We start from the raw sequence: 19,543 nt of genomic DNA, 5'->3' as shown, positions 1-19,543 counted from the left end.
ATAAAAGTTGGGTGCAGTGGTATATGCCTTTAATCCCAGTGCTAGCGAATCAAAGACAGGAGAATCCCTGGGGCTTACTGGACAGTTATCCTAGACTAACAGGTGAGCTCAAGGTTTAGGGAGAGACCCAGCCTCAATATAAGCAGTAGAAAAAAGGCCAGCAAGATGCCCCAACAGGTTAAAGTACAGGCTGTCAAGCCTGACAGCCTGAGTTCAATTCTCAGGACCCAGGTAGAAAAAGAAAATGGAGCCCCACTAATTATCCTCTTATTTCCACATATATGCTATGATACGTGTACACACACACACACACACACACACACACACACACACGCACGCACTACAGAACGTTGGCAGTAAAATACTATATCAACTTTAAGTAGATAAAAGCATGCCAGAATCCCAGCCTAAGCACTAATGACTTTTAATCAAATCAGTAGGATTCCTGTGTAAGAGACTAACTACAGAGTCCAAATCAGAGCCCGCAGCAGAATCTCCCTGGGAATTATGAAGCACTTGGAATCCTGGTTCTCGTAAGTTTCCATTCAGAAAGTCTGAGGTCAGACACACAGATCTACTCATCATCATCCCAGGTGTCTGCTGAGGAGAAAGAAAAGGACAAGAAAATATGTCCATGTGTCTAAAATTTTTATGTGCACTGAATCTATGTGGAGATTTGTTAAAATAGACTTAATCTGTGGCTCTGGGGGAAGAGGGTAAGTTCTTACAAGCTCCTATACTGTGTCTCTGGGGCTCCTGTGGACCAGTTTATATAACAATAACTTCTAATCCATGCTTGAAAATCACCCCTGTTTTCCATATGGGCTCAACTAAATTCCATTATTGAGTTTCTGTGATGGTTTGTATATGCTTGGCCCAGGAAGTGTCACTATGTGGCGGTGTGGCCTTGTTGGAATAGATGTATCACTATGGGCATGGGCTTTAAGACCCTTGTCCTACCTGCCTGAAAGCCAGTATTCTAGCAGCCTTCAATGAAGATGTAGAACTCTCAGCTCCACCTGTACCATGCCTGCCTGGATGCTGCCATGCTCCCATCTTGATGATACTGGACTGAACCTCTGAACCTGTAAGCCAATCCCAATTAAATGTCCTTATAAGAGTTGCCTTGGTCATGGTGTCTGTTCACAGCACTAAAACCCTAACTAAGACAAGTTCCCTCCTCTTTAAGTGTAGGCATTCTGAAGACAGATGCTTGGTTATTAAGCTGCACCCTGAGATATCTATTGACAGATGGCTGTAGAATTTTTAAGTAGGATGCTGATGCTAAAATTCTTTCCTGGGGTGAGATATAAGGAATCCCTATCCTTCTTCCTAAGGTCCTGAGGACAAACCAAGATATGATTCCACCAAAATTCTCTCTGAGGAATCAATAAGTTTATTGAGCATGTATGAAGGATTATATAGAGAAGTGTAGGTGGCCCCAAAAGACCATATTACAGTGTGTATATTAACCAGCAGAGATGATAGTTTTCCCATAGCTGCATAAATGGAGCCCCATCTACTAGTCCTTCCCACTAATATCCTTTAACCCCACCTCCTAAATGCTGAGTCCATATGAAATTAGGACAACATTGTATACAACTTGTTAGAAGAGATGGCTGGAGACAGGTGTGGGTCCCATGGCCTTTCCTGCTCACTCCTATGAAGGAATAAATAATCAACAGACGCAGCAGAACTCCTAATGACAGTGGTAGTTTGCCTCAGAGGAGAATCCTATAACACATGTTCTGCTTCTATTTTCCACAAAATTTGTGAGCTATGGTCTCCAAATAAGGCTTTATCTCTCATAAATATGTTCTTTGAGTCTTATGGCTTGAGGGAGTTCAGAATAGTTCAGCAGTAGGATGGCAGAAGTACTTGGCTTCCTGTGGAGTTGTGTGGATTGAGCCTGACTCTTTCATCCTGCCCCAGTCAGTGTTTGGGCACACTCAAGGTAGGGCCCAGTGGGTGTGAATATCTACAGTCTCTTGACCTCATCTCCAACTCTTGGGTTTTCACTCTACAGTTTCAAGATGCACAAGTTCAGCAATAAGAAAGCAGTTTTGTGAGTCCCTGGGATCCAATAAATTGAGCCTCTCTAAGTCCCTTAACCCCAAGAAAGCCCTTACTATAAGAAAGCAGCTCAATAAATCCTATCTTTCCAGCAGGTTTCCATGACCCAGTCATCTGCCTGCAGAGAAATAAGCCAAGTTCCACACCCTGCATCGACCAGCTTCTTCCCAGCATTCCTCAGAACCCAGTGAGCATTGAGGGCATGAAGGAGAGCACCCACCATCCTGATCATCTCTCCCATCACAAGGAACCTTCGCAGTGCCCTGCCGAGTTACAGAAAAGGTGCTGCAGTAGGAGGGGCCCCCCTCACCTCCTCATCTGGTTTAGGTACAATGTTAATGGCTCCCAACCCCCCATATCACAGGGGTCCCTGCTGAAACCACTGAAGTCGGCTTTTCTCCTTTAGACCACTTCAGTCTCTTACTGATGATAGATTTGGCTGCTCTGGTTTATGTTGTCCAGTTTCATAAAGGCATTTTAACTGAATGTTTCTCCTGTGGCTTAAGTGCATCCCCCCAGAAATCCATACATTAGAAATTTAATCCCTACATAACAGCACAGGGAGGTGGGACGTGGGACCAGTGGGAAGAGTTTAGGCCACAGTGCTCACCTCTCAGGGAAAGATTTATGCCCTTTTAACGTTCTTGACAGAAGGAAAACATTTTTTCTTGCTCTCTTTCTCTTGCCCTTCAACCTTTTGGGCTGCTCTTTATAAATTACTCAGACTCAGGCTTTCTGTTATAGTAATCAATAACAAAGAGACTGTGGCTGTTTCTAACCCACTATATCCTGTTGTTAGGACACCAGCTTTTAAGACCCCCAGTTGTGGTTTTTATAAGGTTACCACCAACCTATGCTTGCTCCACAGGATAGAAATTCCTTTGTAAGAAAATATCTTCTGTCCTTCAGGACATCTTTTCTAAGAGCTTCACCACTGACTTAAAAAAAGAAAGAAAGAAAGAAAAGAAAGGAAGGAAACATCTGTCTCAGCTAATAGTCACATGACAGAGACAGCTACTCTCTTCATCTGAGTCATCCTCAATTCCCTTCAGAGAATGGCTTCCCAAATTTTCAATCTTATGGTTCTTGATACAAAGAACCAGACCAGTGACAGTAATAAAAAAAAATCTGACATGGTAAGACGGTGAGACTCTGAGCCCACTGGCTTACTAAGATAATAGAGATCTGATATATGAAACAGCTAATGGCCACCTTGTCACCCATGTGCAGGAGCCATCTGAGAGCCGAGCCAATATAGAGAAAGAAAGGTCTGAACTGCCCCAAATAGCCAGTTACAAATATCAGTATCTTCACTTCCTGTTTGCTGATCTGAAGTGAGTTTCTCTTAGTTGCAGCTGGACATGACATGGCCAAAGGATGGTTCATGCGGTAACAATAAGAGGTCTCCTCCACACATCACTTGCTACATACGTGCCAAGCTCTCACAGTTGGGTCTTGTATAATATTCATCATCACCATTGCCATTTAATAGCTGAGAAACTTGAAGCAAGGGGCTTCCTTAAGACATCTTCCTAGCAAGTGGTGAGGTCTGGATCCAGACTCAAACAATATAGACCTAGACTGAGTTCCCTAACCATGACCGCTCAAAGAGTCTACAAACTATTAACCGTTTGCTTTTTCCATAATTGGAGGAACATTATTCAACTTCTGGCACAGTCAGAGTGCCTTGGACATAAATCACAGCTTTTCTTCAAGTGCTCTTAAGTTTCTGTGAATAATGATGGTGTCACTTGACGATCCCCAAGTATATTACTTCTTGACTCAATCCCAATGCTTCTTTTAAAAGAAAAAAAAAGTCATTTGATGCATTTTTAGTTCCCATGACTCTGGGTTAGAATGAGATCCTAAGTCCTTAATGGCATGATTAAGATGCCAAAGTATTATGAGTTAAAGATACAGAGCTGTAGCAATGGTTAATGGTTTCTTCCCAGCATGTCTTGCCCTAAATGGGCAGAAATAAGGCAGACTGATTCAAAACCCCAGCCAACAGAGGAGCTCAGAAAGCAATTGTGAGATTCAACCAGAAAGTTGCACGAGGGACCCTAATGAATCTTAGTCTATTTCTGAGCAGGCCCTGGATCCCAGCTACCTAGGAGACTGAAGCAGCATTGTAAGCTCAAGGCCTGCCTCGGCTTCAGCATGAGTTCAAGGACAGCCTGGGCAATTTATCCAGAGCCTGACTCAAAAATTAAAAATAAAAAGAAGGCTATGGGTATTGTTCAGTGATCCAACATTTACCTAGCATGTATGAAGCAATAGGTTCAATGGAAAGAGAGACAGACAGACAGACACACACACACACACACACTCACACACACACTCACACACACACACACACACTCACACACACACTCACACACACACACTCACACACACACTCACACACACACACTCACACACACACACTCACACACACACACTCACACACACACACACACTCACACACTCACACACACACACTCACACACTCACACACACACACTCACACACACACTCACACACTCACACACACACACACTCACACACACACACTCACACACACACTCACACACACACACACACACACACACTCACACACACACGCAGAGGCTAGGGGGTTCGGGAGATGATATAACTCTAGCCTATACCTTAGGATGACCAAACAGCGACTAAAACACAACATTAATTCATTCAGCCGAACCTAAAATAACAAAAGCATAAACAAACAAACAAAAACATGTCTTTTTGAGTAAGCATGTCATGAAAGAAGGTTAGACAGACAATAAATACAAGATAAAAAATGTATTCGCTGATTTCTTTTTTGAGATAGTCTCGCAAACCCAGGCTGGCTTTGAACCTGCTCTGTGGCTGAGAATGACTTTGAACGTCTGATCTTCTTCCTCAACCTTCTTGGTGCTGGAATCCCACATGTACACTACCACAACTGGTTTGTGCAGCCATAGGGATCAGCTGAGGCCTCAGGAAACTCGGCTCTCATGCAGGCTAGACGAGCACACTACAACGAGCTATATCCCCAGTTCCCAGGAAAAAAATGTCTGAGCTTGTTAGTCATCAATGAAATGTAAAATAAGACCACAGAGATACCTCCATACACCCACTAAAGACTCTAAAATTAAAAAGACAGCTGCAACTCTCATATTTGGTTGGCAGAAATAGAAAAAAGGCAGTTTCTTATAAAATTAAAATATACCTGCCCTTTGACCCAGCTTTTCTGGTCCTACATATTTCCTCCAGAAACTTTGACAGCATATGTTCACACAAAGACTTACAAAGAACGCCCACAGTCTCACGCTGGAATAACCCAAACACCAGTTAGGAGTCGAACAAGTAAATAAATTTTCCATGTATTCCTATTATAGAAGCAGACAAATGAGACAAAACAGACAAGCTATCAATATGGTCAGCCACGGGGCTGAGAGAAAGAAATATGGACAGGCACAATGCTGAGAGAAAGAAACGGAACGCAGAATACATCCTATCTGAGGCTACTGACAGAAAGTTCTAACATAAGCAAGCAAATCTCATGTAAAAAAGATACCAAAGTGGAGGTTGCCTCTTAGATACAAACCAAAAGGCTGTAAAGTAAAAATATGTCTCTCTTTTCCATCTCCTCGTCTTACTATAATATTAAATCACAATATTGTATAATTTTATATTAGATTTATTTACTCACCTATTGAAAGGCCACATGCCATGGTGTGTGTGTGTGTGTGTGTGTGTGTGTGTGTGTGTGTGTGTGTAGGCCAAGTCACGTCTCACCTCCCAGCACATGGGACCCAGGGGACACATGAGAATTCTGCTTCTCATGTGTCGTGTCCAGCACCTTCACCAGCTCAGCCACCCAAGTAGTAACTTTTAAACCAAGATATTTATGTAAGTAAATTAACCAGTCAAACAGGAGGATTAGAACAACTTTGACATCCAACAAAGAAGAGGAAATGGGACTGTCCTGCTATAGTGTGTAAATGAATGACTGTGAAAGGCAGGTGTGAGATCTGAGAAAGCACTCGTGCTATGTCACAGGAAAATATGCAAGCTTACTTAAAGCCCAATCTTTTTCTTTTTAATTTCTGGATTTTCCCCATGTTCTATAAAATAAGTTACATAATGGGGAAAATAACTGAAAAGTCTAGAAATTAGAATGAATGAATGAATGAATGAATGAATGAATGAATGAATGAATATCCTCTTTTTGTGTCTCAGCATTCTGTATACCAGGAGAACATAAGCAGCCACTAACTTCCTGGGTTCTCTCTCTCTCTCTCTCTCTCTCTCTCTCTCTCTCTCTCTCTCTCTCTAATGTAGATTACTCAATCCCAGCACTTGGGAGGCAGAGAGAGGCAGAGGGAAGCAGAGGGAGGCAGAGGGAGGCAGAGGGAGGCAGAGGGAGACAGAGGGAGGCAGAGGGAGGCAGAGGGAGGCAGAGGGAGGCAGATCTCTATGAGTTCAAAGCCAGCCTGGTTTACACAGTGAATTCCAGGCTAGTCAAGGCTACATGGTGAGACCCTGTCTGAAAAAACTCAAACAAACAAAAAGAGTTGGGGCTATGTGACAAAGGTGACAAAGCTTTTCTTGGAGAGATGCTGCACATATGTCTACCCAACCTAGACAGAGAGAGCACACACCACAGATACCACCAAAATCCAACTCTGTGAACCAATGAATTTTATGGGGGTTACTTACAGGAATATGGGTGAGGGGTTGCTTACAGGAGCAGATATTACTCAAAGACAGCTATTAAAGATATTACCAAAGCCCACCTCAGCATGGGTGACAGCTTACAAAAGCTAGAAACTTGAAGCACACACACAGCCTGAAGGAAGCTCAACAGGTTGGAGACTGTCCTTTCCAAGTCAGTTGGTCTGGACCTCTTCCAGGCAGTTGGTGTGGTCTCAGAGCTTCTTTGCAGCTTGGCTTATATGATAGTTATCTGAGACTGACACTCAAGTAGTCTCTACTGATTTTACAGTCTTGGAGAGGAAGGGCCCTAGTGAATCTGATCAGTTTCAGGGACTTCCTGAAGCTATTTTGAGTTGTTTACTTTCTGTCTTGAGGAGCTTCCCTGGGAGTTGGAATATCTCAATCTTGGAAGAAACTGCTACAGAACAGTTGGGCTAAGAATAAGTTCATATTTTCTTCACTTGGCATAATGTGAATTATTTGTCTGCCCCCAATCCAGCTTTCTAAACAATACATCTGCATAATATATTAGGATACTTAATTGCCATTTTTACCTTGTTAGTTGGACTTAAAGTTTCCTTTGACTGAGCTATTACTATTGTTTATTATTTACCTATGTATTATTAGAACAACCATAACCACATTTTTATCTGCACATCATCCACTTCCCACACTTTCTGCTTCCTACATCTGTGTAGCTCACACTCCAGCTGTGACAAAAAAATGTTGATGAATTTTCCAGCTTTCTATAAAATTAGTCACATAATAGGAATTTTTTAAATTACCTGTAAGTGAGATACATTTATTATCATTTTTAAATGTGATAAGCTAGCCTCAAACTGGATATTTTCGTGTCTCAGCCTCCTGACAAATTAAAACTGCTCAGCAGCAATAAGAAAAACAAATTTGTCCCTTTGTGTCAACAGTTTTCTGAGGGTGCCCATTGAGCTAGCCCTGTAAAGGGCTCTCCTAGGGAAAGGTCTTTCTTGGACTGCTCCTCAGATGAACTTTGAAACACCCACGCTGCTTCTCTAACTGTTGGAGAAGCTGGGATAACAAACCAAAGCCACTTTAATCTGCAGCTAGAACATGGACAGCACTCACTGAGTCCAAACTGTGTTGTCTCTCAGCCAAGGCAAGGGACACCCAGACCTGGTCCTCCAAATCAAGTCCTCAGGACAGACCAGAAAACAGAATAAATGTGACTAGCTCTCCCGTGGGTCTGTCCCAGTATAAAGGATGTGGCCCCTGATGCCTGCCCTACCTCACGGGCCAGACTCCCTAATGCGATAAGGAGTATATTCATTCATTGTTCTCCTGACTCAGAAACCTGCCAACTGGAGTTGAGGTCCTGAGAAAGTTAAGTCACAAATCTTCACTAAGGTTTCTCTGAGAAAAACAGCCCATCTCTCCAAGGCCCACCTCAGAGCCTCATTGTAATAAATTCAGATTTGGTGAAAAAGAAGTACTCTTTTTTTTCTATTAATTTTTTATTTGGCTTTTTTATTTGGCTGGTTGAGGTTTTTCATTTGTGTGTTTCATTTGGGTTTTTTTGTTTGTTTGTTTGTTTGTTTGTTTGTTTTTTGGTTTTTTTTTCCAAGCAGGAGTGATAGAGTCACTCTTGTAGTTATTATCTCTCAGTAGTACAGTTTTATAAAATAAGGCATTTTATTTTGCTTATGTATAAGAGCAACTGGCCAGGAAGCCATGCTCTAGAGTAAAACTATGCAAGCCGTGTGTCACTAATAATGTTTATATTGATTTCATGCTGAAATGATCATAGGATTAAACAGAATATAGTCCTAAAACTTAATTTTACTAGTTTTTTTAACCCTCTTAATATCTTTACCAAAAAAATTTAAATTACAGAGACTATACATGTCACCTATCTTCTTTTTTCTTTTCTTTCTTTATTTATTTATTATTAATTATATGTAAGTACACTGTAGCTGTCTTCAGACACTCCAGAAGAGAGCATCAGATTTCATTACAGGTGGTTGTGAGCCACCATGTGGTTGCTGGGATTTGAACTCAGGACCTTTGGAAGAGCAGTCGGCGCTCTTAACCACTGAGCCATCTCACCAGCCCCGCCACCTATCTTCTTGACATCATCCTTTTCAAATGTGGTTCATGGCCCCGACGTAACTAAGAACCTACAAGTACTCACTACTACTCCACTTGGAGCATTCGACATAAAAATTCCAGCTGAGAGGCAGCCTCATTGAAATGTAAGAATTGTGTGCACGTCTGCCCCTCCGCCTTTCAATTTGGGGTTCTGAATAACCCTGCTTTTCATCTTATCCGCCCATGCAGATGTCATACATAAGGCATGCCTCCCCACACTATCCTGGTCTAGCTGTTCTTGTGGGGATGACTGTGTTGTTGTTTAGGCCTCCTGAGTGTCTCTGTAGAAACATCCAACTAGGGAACCAGAGGCTACAGGAGGAATGGATGTCAATATCAGTATCAGTCCTAAAGAAGGCACATGCCCTTATTCATTGGAAGTCAGGGGTCCTGCTGAGACACATTTGAGAAGAGAAAAATTCTTAGCCAAAGGACAGAGATAGCTAGCAAACTAGATGCTTGCAAGATAAAGGGGTTCCATGGGCTCCCTAGGGAATAGAGCCCATTGAATGGGAAAAGCCCAGGATTGGACCAGTAAGCTAAATGGCCAATCATAACTGATAATGATAGTCCCTCTATGCCCTCACATCCCCCATCCAGAGCAGAGCTGTCCAGTGAGGAGGGCAGAAGTTACTGCAAAACTCATCTAAGCTTACTTCTGGTCCTTAGAAGGCAGAAGACAGTGACAGAAGGAAGCCATCATGCCCATTTGAATAGCAAAATACAGTGCTGTTAATTTCTAAACATAAAACTGAAAGGATGTTATAGATAAAACAAAAGACAAGCAAACCAAAAAAACTCTCTAATACTTTGCAGTTCTGAACCTCTTCTGACGAGCCTGGACTACTGTTTCCCTTTCTCTCTTTCCCTGCTGGTATTGAGCCTGCAGCTGAGGTTTCTGCTTCTGGAATATTCTAGCACCTTTTTGCCTCTGACTGTCCTTCCAGTTGGCTGTAGACAGCGCTGCGCTGTCATATTTATCCCCCCATGATTTCTTGCACTTCAGCTGGTACAAAAGACACACACTATTATACACAGAGACTGTCCTGCCGTCTGCTACCATCTCACCGGACCAGACTGCGATGAACCAGAGGACATCACTATGGTTAATGTTAGCAGTTTGAGCAGGAGTCCTCTCGGGTGCGTTATTGATTCTAGACCATGGTTTTGTTCTGTTTTCTTTATTTTCTTTTTTTCCCCTTAACTCAGAATCAAAAAGAAAGAAGAAGAAGAAGAAGAAGAAGAAGAAGAAGAAGAAGAAGAAGAAGAAGAAGAAGAAGAAGAAGAAGAAGAAGAAGAAGAAGAAGAAGAAGAAGAAAGAGAGAGAGAGAGAGACGAGAGAGAGAGAGAGAGATGCATTTGTGGACACCCAGCGTAAATTTAGTCATGCTATCCTATCTGAACAGTCACAACATTTGTTCTTAAGGAAGATTCTGACATAATTGAGGTTTTAATATAGCATTTATTCTAGTCTAAGGAAATGTTAGACGAGGAGATGCAGAAACTGAGAGTTCAACTGTGAAATCATTTTGCTGGCTGTTCCAGGACCCTCAGAGGGGTCTTGTCCTTCAGGAAGGAACATTTCTAGACAGCCCCGAGAAACAGGATGCTGGAGCCCTTTCTAGCTAAGATTACTACTTACATACTGGGATTTAATTTTGGACAATGGAAACAGTTTTCCAAAATAGATCCTATTGGAAAGTCACCAATTGGCCCCAGATAGAACAGCTGAGAAGCTGACGTCTCATGGAGCTAGGGTTTCCTTCCCTTCCTTCTACGTTTCCCAGATTCTTCTCCTGAGACCAGATCTTGATTCTGCTCCTGTTCTTAAGAAGCAAGAAGCATGCTGACTTTTTAAAAAAAAAGATTTATTTGTGTGTGTGTGTGTGTGTGTGTGTGTGTGTGTGTGTGTGTGTGTACATGTTTAAGGGTAAGAAAGAAAGCATCAGATCCTCTGGAGCTGGAGTTACAGGTGGTTGTGAGCTGCCCAGTTTGAGGACTGAACCTGGATCCTCTGTAAGAGCAGTAACTGTTCTTAACCACTGGGCTATCTTTACAGCGCTGTGGTGTGACTTTTAAGAAGAGCGAGAGAGCAAGAGAGCGAGAGAGAAAGAGAGAGAGGCAGACACAGAGACACACAGAGAGAGGAAAAGTTCAAGCTATTTAAATCCCATCCATATTTAGTAGATCCTTTTAAAATATCTTTCCAAAGATCAGCAGTGAATGAAAAAAATATCAAACAAGAGAAAATTCATAAAGTAAAATTAGTAATGTAGATATAAAAAACTTTGACTACATCACATTTTTAAAAAACCTTTTAATAGGCATCTTAAGAGGACTTTGTTTCCCATCTGGGCATGGAGTCCACTAGGTCACTGTGCACATTACTGATTTCATGTCTTTGTTCTTTTTGCCCTATCTCACAGATAGCCCAAAAAAATCCACTTTGTTTGTCAAAGCTTAAAAAAAAAAATAAAGAAAAAAAGAAACAGATTTATCTTTTAAAATGAAAGGCCACACAAAAAAGTACAAAGTTCTGTGCATTATCAATTCTTTTACTCAATGGCATCTTTATTGCCATGGTCTTGATTTTTTTTTTTTAATAACTTACATCCATTCGGCAGCTTCAGATCCACATGCATTGCAGAAATTCCAAGAAACCTCATCATAAAGGTTATTTCTTCATGGCTCCCTTTATAAAAGGGAGCCGTACTTTGTAGGATTATAGCCCTGTTCAGACAAGGACCGACAACTCTTTTATGATTCCTTTGTTCTCACCAGATACCCACAGAGCAAGGCCACTGGTGAATTTGTTTTATTGAAACTCTGATCCAAGAAAACATAAAACCCACAGAGGAGAATGAAACTGGGGCTCCATGGGGAGAGAGAGAGGTCTTTCCTCCTTAAGGGACTCAAACTCTTCTTGGAATAGGCCCTGTACTATAGCACTATATTCCACCACTAGGAAGACTGTGGCAGGAGGATCACAAGGACTGCTTGGGTTACAGGGTGAGCTCATGATGTGTGTGGCCAAGTTAGGGGCTCCCTATCCAAAAGTGGGGCAGGGGGAGACAACTCAGGGATAAAGGGTATATAGCACGTGTGAGTTCGACCCTTGGCACCAGAATTTTTAAAAAGCAATCTTATAAATAGATGTAGATGTAGATGTAGATGAAGATGAAGATATAGATAAAGATAAAGATAAAGATAAAGATAAAGATAAAGATAAAGATATAGATAAAGATATAGATAAAGATAAGGATAAGGATAAAGGTATAGATATAGATATAGATATAGATATAGATATAGATATAGATATAGATAAAGATAACAATGAAATAAAACCCTTCCTTTAAGTGATGATCGGCTGAAAACATAGAGTTCCAAGTCCACCTTGGCCTTTGGAGTGAAATGTTTCTTATCACTTTATCAACCCTCTGTAATGGTTAATATTGATTGTCACATTGACCTTCTAGAATCACCTAGGAAACAAGCCTTCAGGTGTGCCTGTGGGAGAGTATCTGGATTGGTTAACAGAAGCAGGAAGACCCACCTACCTGAACTCTGGAATCCCCCCAAGCTAGGGGCTGGAGTCTAGAACTGAATAAGAAAGAAAGTAACCTAGGGTGAGCATTTGTCTCTCCCTTTCCTGACTACAGATGCAGGTTGACCAACTGCCTCGGGCTCCTGCCTAAGCCAGGCTTCCACCACCGCTATGGTGGGCTGTTCTGCCAAACTATGAGCCAAAATAAATCCTGTCTTCCTTAAGTCGATTTATTGGGGCATTTATCATCACAGCGACAGGAAAGTAACTGATATTCCATCCCATCTCCAGATAAGGACACTCCCCACTCCACCTGTTACGCCCAATTCCAACATTCCAGAGTCACTGAAAATACAATATGGAACTCTGGATGCTTCTTATATGGAATTTTCCTTTCCCACAAAACATGAGTGCCATAGGACAACTTAGAAGAAATGAAGTGGCCTGAAGTGCCTGGGCCACCAAATCTCCCAAATGAGAGCAAAGGTGCACCTTAATATGTGTAACATTTTTTGGAAAGAAAAGAAAAAACTAGAGGGAAGAATGAAGATTAGTAAAGCAGAGGTAAAGAGAGACTGGGGAGGGAAGATGAGGGAGATCTCTGCTGAGATACTGACTTGCCCACCTTTAGCAGCCATTCAGCCCATGAGGCCTCTGTTGGTTGTCAATACTCCTTAACAATATTAGCGTCCGCTACCCCATGATTTACAGGGGACTGTGAATGTCTACAAACCAAGCCTTTTCCGCTTCAATTTCTCGTCTTGTGAGTTTGCCAAGCATGTGTTCCGTAACTTGCCAAGCAAAATAATTCTCTGAGGGTGAACACAATGTGAACACACATTCGTGTCTCCCTAGGGGCACTTTTGGTGGTCATATTGACAAACTATATGCACCAAAATATAATCTTTGAGTTGCATTTGTTTTTCCGAAAGCAAGCCCATGTGTCTCCGTTCTCACTGACATTTCTTTTTTCCATCTGCAGCAAAACAGGTCGGGGAAAGGCACCCAGCCCAACCTTAACCAGGAAGTTAAAAAGTCAAGAAAGGTCTAAATGCCGGGATTCCCTGGGAACTGAGCCTGGGCCATCGCGCTCCTGTAGTGTCCACTTCCTCCTCTTAAAATGATCACCAAAAAAGCCCTTCTTTAATCAAAAGAAAAAAATTGAACTTGATAAATTGTGTGCGAAGAGGATCAAGGGACAGACAGAATTAAGCAAGGACAGCGGCAATACAGACAAGTAGCAAATGTGCTGTCTGGGGGAAGCTGCTGTCCACAGGCTACAGTCTGAGGAATATCGACATCAGTGATTATTTTTTTCAACTTATTCAACCTCTTTATTTTTATCAGTGCCTCCTTAAGAATAAAGAGTTGTCAATACTGATGTTTCACACATAATAAAACCAAGAAAATCACATACACACCCCTTTCAAAACTTCAAATAAACAGTTCGATGTTTGGTGCCCTGTGGTTATGACACCATTGAATTGAACAGATGTGATCTCAGACAACGTACTAGGCATGTACTAGTTGGGGGCCGAGGGAACAAAGCAAAGGTAAGGTGACAACTTAATGGAAAGAGGTCAAGTAAATAGGTGATGGAAATATAAAGGAATAAGCACACTGCATTTCAGCATTCAGCTTTCTTTCACTTCAGCAAAGCTAGAAACAGCTGAGCACAGGCCATTTTGAAATGGTAGGAAAGAACAAAAAATATTGTCATCCCTCTTTGGAAGCTGGAGTCACTGGTGACCTGATGTGTCCAAATTTCAATCCAAAGCCACGAAAAAGAGAGATTACCATGTGGTCAGTTAAAAGCCTGAAAGAATAGCAAGGTGTCCATACCCTACGCTCAGGGGACATAGGACCCTTTTGTGTGGTTATTTTCTTATGTGGCAGGTCTTTCCCATTGTATTAGTCAGTGTTCTCAAAAGGAACAGAACTGGTAGAATGAATATAGATGGATGGATGGATGGATGGATGGATGGATGGATGGATGGACAGCTAGATAGATAGATGATTGGAGGGGGGGCTTACAGGGTGTGGTTTGGGTAGTCCAACAATGGCTGTTTCATGGCAGAAATGGCAAGCAATAATCTGATGGTTGTCTAGTCCACCATCCTGGCTGTCTCTGCAGTCCCAGTCTGGTGCTGGGGTCCCAGAGGATTCCTAGAAACCTGCATATCTTCCATCAGTCTACAGTGGAATCCTGAAGAAGTTGGATTTAATACTGGCTGAAACAATAGGATAGTTGGACTTGCCAATAAACATGAGGGTGATCAGGCAAAAACAAAGTCTCCTCCCTTTTATGCAGAAATGTGGCTGAGACTTAAGGTGGGTCTTCCTGCCTCAAGTAATCTGATTAGAAATAGCCCTCACAGGAGTACCTCACACCTTAGGTTCTAGTTGGTTCTTGATGTAGCCATCCTACTTGCTTTCTAGAGGCTTTTACCTATGGAGGGTAAAATGTTCTGTAAGATAACCCAAGGCAGAATAGAAGACAGAAAATCTAAATATAATAACACAGGAGGTTCAAGCAGAAAACATTTAATTTATGATAAGGCATATGTGCTTTTATGCCTTATTCTTTAAAAAATAAAGATTTATTTTATGTATATGAATACACTGTTGCTCTCTTCAGACACACCAGAAGAGAGCATCGAATCCCATTACAGATGGTTGTGAGCCACCATGTGGTTGCTGGGAATTGAACTCAGGATGTCTGAAAGAGAAGTCACTGCTCTTAGATGCTGAGCCATCTCTCCAGCCCGATACTTCATTCTTATTTGATGCACTTGGGCCCACTTCTTTGGAGGGTAATTTTTAAAAGTTTTAGAAGGAAACTAATTAACTAATTAAATTTCTACCCTGTGACTACCTTTTAAAAACATAACACTTTATATCCCTTCTCTAAATGTAGGACTGGAAGACTCCACCTTCCTTTAGGTCCTACCTCCAGCAAAGCAGAGACTGACAGACAGCACTTCCCTGATAATAAACATAAACTTGGCAAGATGATAGGGAAAAGAATAAATAAACAGAGTGCCATGGAGCAGACTATATAAGAAAGAAGCAGACTATAAAGAGTCAAAAGAAAAAAGACTTATTTGAGATTCACAATATAATATTCCCCAAGGGTTTGAAACTAAAGCCTGAGAAGCAGGAGAAAAAAATAAAAAAAACAATCTTCTAGTTTCCATCTCTCTGAAGACTTGGATGGTGATAGACTATGGCCCTTGGGATATGCACTTGAAGTAATAGGTGTCTTATATATTTTTCTATTGCCACAATAAGTTGTCAAGGCAACTTATAAAAGGAAGTTTTTTATTTGGGGATTCATGGTTCCAAAGGGTTAGTCCATGACCTTAATGAAAGAAGTATGGCAACAGACAGACAGACATGGTGCTGGAACAGTAGCTAAGAGCTTACATCTGATCCACAGACATGAGGCACAGAGAGAGAGAGAGAGAGAGAGAGAGAGAGAGAGAGAGAGAGAGAGAGAGAGAGAATTGAGAATAGCATGGCTTATGAAACCTCAAAATCTACCCCCCAGTGGCACATCTCCTTCAACATCTCCTCCTCCTTATCCTTTCCAAACAGATCCATCGAACACAGAAGCCATGAGGACCTTCTCACACAAACCACCATGGGGACTTAAAAATCTTTCTAGATTCCATGTGTGCACTTGACTAGCCACCATCATGTATTTATTATTGACTATAGTAGCCCTCTTTTACAGGATAAAGAAAATTAGTTAGATATTTTAGCAGTGGAATATAACAGACTTGGGGGGGGGATATGTGTGAGTGTTCAGGTATGTGCATGTGGAGGTTGGGTATTAGCCTCAAATATTTCTTCTTCAGGAGCTCTCCACCTAGAGTTTTTTTGTATTTGTTTTGTTTTGTTTGAGACAAGGGACCTGGATTCTCCAAGTAAGCCAGCCTAGCTGGCCAACAAGCCCCAGGAATCTGACTATCCTGACTCTACAGCACATGATGACAAGTGTACACAGCCATCATGCCTAGCTTTTTATTTCTCTTTAAGCCTTAGCTCTGGGGATCAACGTCAGGCCTGCACAGCCAGCGCTTTACTCACCGAATTATCTCCTAGCTGTGGTCTGTGCTTTAACTCAAAGGAATTTTGAAATGACCTACTTCTTCTGCATGGCATATTCCAGCATCCACCACATGATCTGCTGAAGACACATCTGAACTCACAGTTCTTAAGTAAATAATCAGTGAGCTTACTCTAAAAAGTATTAAGACTTCATTGGACAGAGCTTCTGAGGAGATCTGGAACAAACCTGATTTTGTAAGAGTCAACTGTTGCGGGGAAATATTAAAAACGACCGACAAGTTCCCACACTTGTGCCAGCAACTCTCTGCCCCAGTGGCCTGGCCAGCCATGCACTGGTGGGCAATAGCCGACCTGTTTTTGTCTCATGGAGACTCTGACTCAGAACTCCAAAAATCTCTCCACCCAGCTCGCTAGGTTTCCACTGGTAGGTTGTTACCACGCCAGCTTGACACAGGTTAGAATCATTTGAGAGGAGGGAACCTTCATTGAGAAAATTTCTCCATAACACAAGCCTACAGGGCATTTTCTTAATTAGTGATTGATCGAAGAGGGCCCAGCCCACTGTGGGTGGTGCCATTCCTAGGTAGGTGGTCCTGAGTATACAAGAATTGAGTAATATGAGTATTGCAAGTGACTCAATCCCACCTAACTTAAGAAATTTGTATTTTATGGTTCACAAAACTGCTATGTCCATATTGGATCTTGCCATGCAGAGGAGCTTTGCACAGTCATCCTGCCTTTAGGCTCCTCCTCTACCAACTCTTCCTGTGGATAAGTTCCAACCTCCAACTCCAGAGGGAGAGTCCTAGCTAAGTCAGCTCATAGTTTCTCAACCCCCAGCCAAACAAAGAGAAACTCGATGTCCTCTGCAGTTAAAATACCAGTGCTCAAAATGGATTTCATTTTCATTCACTGATCTCCTTTGTATCACATGTTCATGTGTAAGTGACTGTAGCTGAGAAAATGGACACTAACTTGTTTTACCCCAGTCACACAGTCTACCCTCTTGTTCCCAGCCTACATGAAGCACAGGGTCTCAAAATGAGGAAGGCTGCTATCAAAGTAAAAGTGGATCCCCAAGTAGGTTGTACTGACTGTCAGGAAAAAAAAAATCAACAGACATTCATGGAGGTGCTTCAGAGAGGAATAGAAGAGATTTTAGAGCCAAATTGTGAAGGATCAGTAGAAATCTTTTTACAGGCCAACAAAGAGTTGATGAGAGCCACAGACCCTCCAAGGCTGGGCAGAGGAAAATGGCTTATCATCAGCTGTCAACTTAGTTAGGAATCCCCATAGAAACACACCTCTGTGTGTTTATAAGGATGTTTCTAGAAAGGCTTAATTAATGAAGGAAGCCCTACCCTAAAAGCAGGCTGCATCATCCCATAGGCTACTGTCCTGAACTGAATCAAAAGTAAAAGCGAGCTAGCTGAGCATTAGTATTTATTGCTCTCTGCTTCCTAACTTGAGTGTATGTACCCAACTGTCTCACACCTCTACCTTAATGAATCCCCTAGCCAAAATGAAACTGTTCAATCTTAGGTTGCTTATCAGGTATCTGGTCACAGCAGCAAGGTCTGTGTGAGTGTGCCTTTGGAAAATTGTGATCATTGAGGCTGCTCCAGGATTAGAGCAATGGCTCAGTAGTTAACAGCACTTAGTGTTCTTATAGCGGTTTCCAGTTCAGTTCCCATCACCCATATGGTGGTTTATAACAGTCTGTAATTCCAGTTCCAAGAGATCTGAGACATACATGCACACGTGTATGTGAAGCACCCATACTCATAAAATAAAAATAACTCTTTGGGGGCTGGAGAAATGGCTCAGTGGTTAAGAGCAACCAACGACTGCTCTTCTGAAGGTCCTGAGTTCAAGTCCCAGCAACCGCATGGTGGCTCACAACCACCCATAATGAGATCTGACACCCTCTTCTGGTACATCTGAAGACAGCTACAGTGTACTTAGATATAATAATAAATAAATCATTTTTTAAAAAAATAACTCTTTGGGAGGGAAAACTTACCACAGCGATGGGGAGGTTTTCCCTGTACAAGAATAAGGAACTAAATCAGATCTTCAGCAGGCCATGGTGGCATTTAGGGTGTAATCCCAGTGCTGAAAAATGGAAAGGAGGGAGGCAGAGACAAGTGTACCCACAAGGGCTTGCTGGCTAGCCAGAATTACTGACATGGCAAGCTTCCGGTTCCCTAAGAGACCTAATCTCAAAAATCCAGACAGATAGTAACAAAGGAAGATTAGTCTTATGTCAATTTGACACAAGCTAGAATCAAATTAAGAAGAGGGGGAACCTCAATTGAAAAATGTCTCCATAAAGACAGGGTGTAAGCAAGCCTGTAGGGCATTTTCTTAATTAGTGATCGATCTGGGAGAGCCAAGCCCATTGAGGGTGGAGCCATCCCTGGGCTGGTGGTCCTAAGTGCTATAAGAAACCAAGCTAAGCAAGCCATGGGGAGCAAGCCAGTAAGTAGCAGTCCTCTGTGGGCTTTACATTAGCTTCTGCCTCAAGCTCCTACCCTGCTTGAGTTCCTGTCCCAACTTCCATTGTTGATGATGAAGGTGATGTGGGAATGTAAGCCAAATAAACCCTTTCCTCCTCAAGTGGCTTCAGTCATGGTGTTTCGCCACAGCAAGAGTAACCCTAACTAAGAAAGCACCTACCTTTGACCCTTCACATACACGCATGCACATGTATACATCACACACATATACACTCACACACGCATATCCAAAAAACCAGCTGATCACTGGACTTTGTATGCTAAACAGAGGAATGTAAAATCTTGTCCTTCATGTAGAGATAGAGAACCTTGAAGCAGTTACACTAAGTCAATGTTGATCTGCATGGAAGGTGTGTCAGATGAGGGAGTCAGGGTCATTGAGAATAGAGTGACATCTCATTGAAAAGGGTCTTGAGGAATCTGAATTGCAGACATTAATCATGGGGATTAAAAAGGCAGAGTTGGGCTCAGGGAAAAATAGAATTAGTGGGCCTGATTCAGGATGCAA

General features: G+C 42.0%; 1 long non-coding RNA gene across 1 annotated transcript; it reads left to right on the top strand.

The window, feature by feature from the left end:
- Nucleotides 1–12,848: 12,848 nt before the first annotated feature.
- Nucleotides 12,849–13,903, top strand: 1700083H02Rik (RIKEN cDNA 1700083H02 gene). Its single transcript, NR_136902.1, has 2 exons — nucleotides 12,849–13,006; nucleotides 13,425–13,903. It is a non-coding gene; the product is annotated as an RIKEN cDNA 1700083H02 gene (long non-coding RNA).
- The last annotated feature ends 5,640 nt before the right edge of the window (nucleotides 13,904–19,543 follow it).

This window comes from Mus musculus, chromosome 12, assembly GCF_000001635.26.
Source record: "Mus musculus strain C57BL/6J chromosome 12, GRCm38.p6 C57BL/6J".
Classification (NCBI taxonomy): domain Eukaryota; kingdom Metazoa; phylum Chordata; class Mammalia; order Rodentia; family Muridae; genus Mus; species Mus musculus.
This window is presented reverse-complemented; position numbering and strand designations above follow the sequence as displayed.